Here is a 9,538-nt window from a genome sequence, read left to right as displayed (position 1 = left end):
TTTTTTTTTCCCTTTTTTAATGCAACATGCTGTATTTAACAAACAGTGATGTAAGAAACACTTCAAGTTCGAATGGTGCTGAATGTAATATTATATGTGAGATGTAACTATTGGAATGCATAGCAGTTTCGAGTTGTTTACGAGAGATGAAGTTCACTCATCCCCTTGAAAGTTTTTTAAGCACTAAATTGATGTGTACACTTTGGGTTTTTGAGTTATAGACTTAGTCCATTAAATTCTTAAAGGGGATTTTGGCTTTAGCCCTGTGAGTCAACAGTTTTGCTCTCTGTTTGTACCACTGGGATATTTATGAGATGACTTTGACAATGTCGGCCAAACATGAAACTCAGCTCTTAAGCCTAAGCATGAGTGTATTGTTATGTATTAAAGCAGCTCTGCTTCGTGTAACTTAATGAATAAGTGTGCTGAACTTTTCAACTAGCCTTTGGCAGAAGCGTACAGTGATTATACATTTTCCTCAGTTTATGCATGCATGTCATGATGAACCCACTCACATGCAAGTATGCAGCACTCACGTACTCCATCCAACTTATCCAAATCCTATAGGCCTAGCCAGTTATTTTGATTTTAGTTAGTTGTGACAGAGGAGGAATGGATTGCATTTCCAAGAGGTACAGTACTGCAAGCAGCTGTTATTTATGACTGAGCCAAAGAACAAAGAAAGGCCATCAAAACCTTAATATGATATAAAAAATACTAAATTACACAATGATTAAAGTCTTATATTTCATTGATTTGTAACATTCAAAACAGGCACTACTAAACAATACTTAATAATAATCAAGTATTTTTTAATAAAACAACACATTTTAACAATAATTTCTGGTACTAAATTAAACACTTGTCATATGAATTTTAAGGTTTCTTAACCAGTATATTTCTTATTTTCTAGTAAAAATATCTAAACATTCTAATATTAAGTGAAATTTAAGTGAAGAGTAAGAATTATGTGTATATTGTTAATAAATATATCTATAAATATACACTATGGTTAAAAAGTTTGGGTCATTTTTTTTATTTTTCTTCAATTGAAATTTCTTAGCCTCACCAAGGCTGCATTATGACTGAGCCAACGTCTTATTATTATCAATGTTTAAAACAATTGTACTGCTTAGTATTTCTTTCTCCAGTATTCTTTGATTATTAGAACGTTCATAAAACGTTTAGCTATTTAAAATCTTTACTAACCTTATAAATGTCTATACTGCACATTTTGACCAATTCAATGTCCTTTGTGATTTATCATTTCCAATGTACAAATTTTGAATATAATATACAGAAAAATAGAGGCTAATATCGGTATATCGACACAGAAGATGCAGTCATTCAAAAACGGTATTTAGCGCCATCACCTGATCATATATGATATAAACTGTGCAAAATATCTGAAACACGGGTTCAAACTCAAAGTGTGGCCACTTGTTTGGACACACAATATGTCTCTGTCTGACTCTCTGTAGTGTAACTCTTTATATTAAACGTTCCAGAAATGTCTTTGACCTCTGCCAGACCCCTCAGCGTAGCGGAAATGACTTGACTCTGTGTAATCCCTTGCTCTGTCCTCCTTCTCTCCTTACCTCAGATCCTCAGTCAACCTATTTTCCCTCTCGGCTGTAGCTGAACTGATGCAAACATATTTCAAAAATGACAGATGAGCACTTTGTAATTTGAAACGTAGCATGTTTTAATAGTTTACTTCGTAATAAGCTACATGAGTTTGGCCCTGTTTGGTTCTTATTCATATTCTAGCCACTTTAATAAATAGCTGTTTGCTAATGCTAGTTTGAAATGTTTGAGTTTTCTGGACTCACTGTATTTCTACAGTGGAAGTTTCTCTTAAACTCATTTCACATCAAAAGCTTTAGTTTAGTGTTAAATTTATGTATTAAAAATATATATATATTTTGTTTTCTCTCTCTCTCATGGAAAAAGGTGAAATTGCTGAATGGAATCTGGCCTGCAGCATGCAGCTCTGTTTGTGTGTATTGGTTCATGTTCCTCAGGGGAGCCTGTTAAACAGCTTTGGTCCTTCGCCAAATACCGCCTGTTAGAAACCACAGCCTCACACACTTCCTCTCTCTCTCTCTCTCTCTCTGGTTTATACCTATCTCATTCAACCAGATTTTCTTTGCCTTCTCTTTTCTGCCTTCTCATTATTAGCTTTCATTCCTCCCCTACGATTCTTCTCCTTTATGTTTACTTTACTCACTTATCAGATAGAGAAGGTCAGGCAGCCAGAACGCTGAGGTACACACTCTCTCTCAGACACACACAGATACACTTTCTCTAAGAGTGATGATGCTTTATTTATCACGCACTTCCATGTTGCACTACAGTTACACTGTAAAAAGGTTTTGATAACATACATTAGATGATATTTGAATACATGCTATTCTATAATAAATGTGTTTTTAATAAAGGATAAAATAAAGTAGCAATGTTAGATATCTGTATATTAGCATTTCAGCATATTAGAATGATTTCTGATGGATTCTGTGAATACACCGAAGACTGGAGTAATTCAGCTTTGCAATCATAAGAATATATTGCATTTTGTAATATTACAATAGAAAACGGTTTATTTAAATTGTCATAATATTTCACACTACTACTGGTTTTACTGTGTTCAATCAAATAAATGCAGCATTGCTCGTCTTTCAAAAACATTTTACTAATAATCTTAATAAGTCCATTTCATTTTCTTAAATCTGACCAAAATAGAGGAACAGACTCAACGTGATGAAATAATGAGTGAACAAAACAGTCAAAAAAAACCGCTGGATTAATTTTTTATACCCCGGTGCATGCTGGGAAGAGGGCAAACGAGGCTAAACCAACCAACCGCCCAAACAATTTAATAAATAAATAGAATACACCTATTTGAACACCAACAAAAAAAGCATTAAAGCTGCAGTAGGTAACTTTTGTAAATATATATTTTTTACATATTTGTTAAACCTGTCATTATGTCCTGACAGTAGAATATGAGGCAGATAATCTGTGAAAAAAAATCAAGCTCCTCTGGCTCCTCCCAGTGGTCCTATTGCCATTTACAGTTACTGACCGCTCCCGGTAAAAAACAACCAATCAGAGCTGCGGTCCGTAACTTTGTTTGTGTTCAAAATGTAGAAAAAATTATATAATAAGCGAGTACACCATGAATCCATTTTCCAAACCGTGTTTTTAGCTTGTCCTGAATCACTAGGGTACACCTATAATAAGTGTTTATATTCAGACTATTTTAGATTGCTTCGGGGATACCGCGGCGGAGTAACCCAGTACTTTAGTGATTCTTCATAGACATAAACAGAGAGAAGTAGTTCCGGCTACGATGTTCTTTCGAAAGACGCAAGCAGTTCTGTTTATTAACCGCTAGAGCGTCAAAAGTTCCCTACCGCAGCTTTAATTCAACCCATGCTTGATGTTAAGACATCAATTCGTTTTTTTTTTCTGTTTGTGAATCCGTCTCTCCCTCTCTCTTTTTGCCCATCTGTCTGGGTGTAACTATCTTGACTGTAAACGTCTCCCCTCTGCTGTATTAATAGAAGAGCATGTGTAATGATAGAACCACCTGGCTAAAACACAGCAAACGGATCTAACACATTCACATACTCTCTCTCTCTCTCTCACACACACACACACATGCTTTTCACATACTTCTCATTGCCTTATCTGCGCAAACACACGCACACGCACACACTTTCCCACGCATCTAAACACAGCCTGTTACATCTCTGGAGAGTTTCCCTGCTCCTGGACTCTGTTGTTGTATCAGATCCAACAGAATATCTCACATATAAATGATTATAAATAATGTGGTCAGGAACTGAATTCACACATTGTTAAATGTGCTTGGTTAAGTGCTTATTAGTACTTAATTAGTTATACTTTAATAGTTTGGTAAATTTGTAGCAGCCTACTGTAGTTTGCTATTGAAATGTATATATTATTTTGATTGAGTACTATATTCTTACAGCACTGATTTGAGTTTCCCAGTAAAGAGTTTGCAGCAGGTGTGTGTGTTGTGTGTGTGGCAGCAGCACTTTACTGAGGCGTCAGAGCACAGTTGTGTTCGCACTCCTTCAGAGCATGCGAGAGCGGTACGTCTGATTATCAATACAGCATTCTGTATGTGTGTGTGATTCTGCTAAATGATTGTATGCAGTGGCGGACTGGCCATCTGGAGCACCGGGAGTTTTCTAACTCAGTCAGTGCAGCCACAGCGGCTCAGAAGCACTCGTCAATGTCATTTTTTTTAACCAATCAAATTGAAAAAGGCAGGATTTACTGTTCACAGAAGCTGAGCTGAATGCGAACTGAGGTAAGATGTCAACAGCTAAACATGAGACAATTCAGCAATAGTTTTCAGGCATGCAAACTATAGGCCGACTGGCCTTTTTGAATTTCTCAGATTTTAATGCCATTTACATTGTTTGCCACAGCAGACATTTGTATCATTATATTTCTTAAAAAGTTTCACGGGTTTAAGAAAATGTAAAAAAAGGAAAAAACAGTAAAACTATATTTCTCAAACTTACTCTAGAACAGTGGTTTTCAACCTGTGGTCCGCGACCCACTGTATTGCAGGTGGGCTGCCAATTATTTTCTGTTCATTTCCAGTCCATTCTAGGGCTGTGCGATTAAAATAAATAGTCATAAAATCACAATTTGAGCGTGCGCGATTTCTAAATCGCTTTATAGCATGATTTTCCACAGCCCTGACCTCCCGTAGTATGCTATCCGATCCAATCAGAATGCAGCGCGCCTAGCACGAGAACAGAACAGACTCCAGGTTCACACACTTTCTGTGATGCGCCTTTTTTCTGAGCCCATGTTAATGGATCAGAGCGTTCACACTGCACGCGGTAAAAGGCTAGAAATAAAAACATGCGAAAATAATTAATATCTAACACATGAGCATAGAGAGAATTGTGAGTGCACAGGACGCAGTTTAAGTGAGAGAAGACACGTTTTAAGTGCTTGCACTCTCTCCGCGCAGAGCAGCGTGTATAGAGCAAAGGAAATCTGCGTGCGAACAGAGAGATTCGCATTCGTGCATTATTTTAATGTGCTTTCGCGTTATATTTATGCGCTCTTGCTGCTGACCGCATACACATACTGTATACACACTGCAAACACCTGAGGCACCACTCTATGAACAATGCATGGCAAAAAAGAAAAAAAAAAAGTCCCTGTACACGGGATTTTTTTATTTTTTGCCATAAGTCTATACATATTTACTATAGTGATAATTTTGACTTATGTCTGTTCCGGAGCCATATAGAGAGAGAGTTGCGACAACGGAAGTTCGAAATGTTTGGTTGTCACGTGATTCGTGTAGACTTCAAATAGTTCCAGGAAGTGCATTGGCGACCATTCAAACTGATAGAGTAAAGTGACAGAACTGCGATTTCTGGTAATAAGGAGTCAATAAATGCATTTATTTTATATATTTATACAACACACTGACATATGTAGCATGAGTATGTAGTTACAGCGATGTTGTTTTTAAAATATCAAATCGGGTAATATTTGAGGATTAGTGTTCAATTACCGTTATTTTAAAAACGTATTTCAGGCTAACGTTTAGTTTTATAAACACGGGTTCCTGTTGCCTTTTTACGTTACATATTGTCCATTTTTTTCACTGATCTAATGTTAACTCATGTCATATTGATGACTTTCAGGTAGTACAGAGACAGGCTGGTGACAGGTGATTTTCAGCTCCGCACTATGGGCCAATTAACTGTTAGCAGCAGTAATTAGCATGTTAAATAAATGTAAAATGAAGCTTATAATTTATAATTCTTACAATTACATATAGTAATATAATTATGTATTATAAATAATATACCTATTATATCTAGTATAATTCTTACAATACTTATTCATGTACACAATATATTCAGGTTTAAAACAACTTAAGCATACTCGTATATAAACATGTACACTGCCATTCAAAAGTAATGAATGCTGAAAATTCAGGTTGGCATCACAGGAGTATATTACATTTTAAAATAGAAAACAGTTATTTTAAATTGTAATTATACAATTAACTATTTACAGCAATTCATGAATACATTTATAATAAATTTAATAGCATGACAAGCATTTTGTATGTGTCCTTTCTTTAATGTTGTCCTTGCATAGTCTCCACCGTGGTTTACTGTGCTGCATGGGGATGCTCCACTCAGTCAGAGAAAGGTGTGCGAATGTATGGCTTCCCCGCTGACATAGAGAGGAGAAAATAATGGTTGGCTCAAGTCAGCAGGAGCAATCTAAATACAAATAAAAATTACAACAACAAAAAATTGTTAGGTAATTATACTTAAATTTATTAGCACTTTTTTACATTGACAATGTTTTACTAGAAATAAGGAACAAGCAAAGCCTTGCAAAACCCAGGGAGCTGAGACTCATGGTGAGACATTGCAGGGAGTCATCAGTGTTACCTATAACTGTGCATTTAACCACCATGTGATATGTACTGTGTGTGGGTAGACAAAAAAAAAGGTGTGTGTGGAAACTAAACTGAAGTCAGTATGCAGACAAATTGTGGCAAAGCAATTTGTCATGACCAAAAAATTCAAGAGTAGGCTGAGGTCAGATGCTATTCCCACAATCTTTGTACATTGTCCTGTGGTCAAAAAGAGGAGCGCCCTGCTCCACAATGCACCCCTAGACCTGTGAACATACAAGAAATGGCTGCTGATTACAGCTATGTAATTTCAGGTGATTCATATATAATAAGTACAAACTCGTACTAGTTGAAGTAAAGTGATGTGATATTTTCAATATTTAAAATTAGCAAAACCATGTATTCTACCTCGATCAGTTTCAAAGGTTGAGGAAAAAAGAACGAGGACACTCAGAGAAGGGAAAGTGAGAGTGAAGGAAAAGGACATGGCTAGAGAGGAGAGACAGGGACAGGTGACACAGCCCAGTCAACCAGCAGCAAGTCAGTCAGCAGCCAGTCAGCATTCCAGTGAACCATCAGCCAGTTACCTGGGTCTATTAAAAAAATTTAAGAGACAAGAAAAAAAACAACAAAAAAAACAATGCAAAGGCAGCACTAAGAAAAATAAGGAAAATTCAGCTATCAAAAAAAAGGTCCCCTCAGCTCTCCTGACCTGCATTGTCACTGATGCTCCATCCCAGAACAGTTCAGAGGCACCACTAATCCTCCACCCACCAGCACCCACAGAATGTTACAGTATGTTACTTTTATACACTAACAAGTTTAAGTATATAATACAGTATTATTATATAATATAGACAGGTAATAGTAAATGAATCACAATGACTAAAAACACTCCACCCATGTTTTTGCAAACTCAGTTGACTCTAAATCTATATCAATAGGGTGCATTTTATTATTAAGTAATTTAATACGTGTAATAAGGAACAAACTTTATAACCTCATTTTTACCACTTCCACTCACCGCTGTCACACGTTATATTGAACTAACGTAATAGGCTATGTAACCTTAGCTAACTTTCCCCACCCTGCAAAAAAATATGTTTATACTTTTTTTCTAATTGCAAACACGATGGATGAAACTGAATTATGAGAACAGATTTTACAATTATTAGGGTGTTTGTTACTAACTTTATTCAGCTCCAGTCCTAGCCTAATCTGTTAGTTATCTGATAACAAACCTTAAATCTACTCATTTAATGAGTGATAATCTACTAGAAGGTTTTAATGTGCAATTTATTGTAATTAAGATGTACTGATAATATTCAATCTTATTATTTAAACGTCTTACCTGTTAAAAGTGCGTCGCGAACGGTTTGTTCTGCTGCATCTCTACGGCGCGGCATCCGGGAACTATTTAGAGGCTCCACGAGCCGCCATTGCTGTAAAAAAAACGTTCCATTGGAGTCAATGGAGTTGTCGCAACTCTCACTCTATATGGCTCTGGTCTGTTCTAGAGACGTTACAATTTTTTGATCAACTCTAATTGGTTTTCTTTTGGAAAATGTTTCAAAAGACTGTAAAAGCATATCGGTGTGTGTCACAATTGCAAAATTAATCAAAGAAATCACAAAAATAAAATTTGTCCATATCGCACAGCCCTAGTTCATTCAATAAATACAGTTAACAATCTAGCTTCTGAGTACTAAGTTATTAACCCAACAATAGCGGGGTCAGTTTTTGAAGTGGGCCACGCAAACATATGTGTGTGGTTGTGTGGGCCGCGAGCTGAAAAGGGGTGGGAACCACTGCTCTAGAACATATGGAAATCTGAAGACTTTTGCTTTCAAGTACCGTAATTAGAAAAGTTATATTTTTATATTAAAGATATTTTCATGTAAATGGTTTAATGTTTAAATGTTTGTTTTTTTTTCTGATCAAAGCTGAATTTTCAGAATCTTTACTCCAGTCTTCAGTGTCACATGATCCTTGAAACAACCTTGTTGAATAAAAGTATTGACCAGATGGTGATGTTTCACATTTTCCACAAAAATATCAAGCAGCACAACTGTTTTCAACAGTGATACTAATCAGAAAAAAATTTATTCGAGCAAATAAGCATGTTAGAATCAGAGTAATTATGCAGAAAATTCCACTTTGATCACAGAAATAATTATTGTTTACAGCTATTCTAAATTATAACTCTATATATTTAACATATTACAGTTTACTGTTTAATTAAATATATCATTTATTAATAATAATAAATGTCCGTATTGTGTTTATATTTGTATGTTAGTAAGTGGTGTTAAAAATGTCTCTAATGAGCTGTGGTGGGATTATGGTTTGGTGGGCCGCTCTGTGCCAAAAAAGTCCATGGCCACATTTTAGCCCCAGTTTGCCCCTGACTGTACGCACTGTCCATGAGCACACAGCTGATGGTGATGATGACATAGCCACAACCCCACCCCCCACCCCAGCCTGTGACCTCAGGGTTACCTTCGTTCCCACAGATCCAATGTACATGTCCTCGTCGCTTGCCATGGGAACCCACAGGCTTTATAGAAATCTCTAACCCCTCTGCCAGTAGCGAAGAGTGAAAAGACCTTGAGTAAATATTTTATCTTCAGGTCTGAGATCTGGTTCTCTAATGGGTCTACTTTGATTTCTGATATATATAAGCACATATCTGTTTGCCTGTGTGTACGTGAGTGGAATGTTCTCTTAATGTTTGTGGTTTTTATTGGACTGCAAAAATTCAATTAATAAATGCACAAGCCCTGTTGAAAAATCCAGCATATGCTGTTTAGGTGTGATTTGAAGCACTGGTCATGAGCTGGTTTAAGATGGTCCTGAGCAGGAGCTAGTTGTTTAGGACCAGCTAAGAACCAACCAGCTCATGTCCAATTAAGGACCAGCTTAAACCAGTTTAAACCAGCAGCCACGCTTCAAACATACCTAACCAGAATATTCTGTGTTTTCAACAGGGAGTACACACATATATGCATAATGTACCTTACTCCTAGATCTGGCACAAAAATGCTTAATAGCTAAAACACAACTCAGGTCTCAGTAGGCTAAACAAGCATGATTTATATG

This window comes from Carassius auratus, chromosome 22 (genome assembly GCF_003368295.1).
Source record: "Carassius auratus strain Wakin chromosome 22, ASM336829v1, whole genome shotgun sequence".
In the NCBI taxonomy this organism is placed as follows: Eukaryota; Metazoa; Chordata; class Actinopteri; order Cypriniformes; family Cyprinidae; genus Carassius; species Carassius auratus.
The sequence above is the reverse complement of the archived record's forward strand: the minus strand, read 5'-3'. Positions refer to the sequence as shown.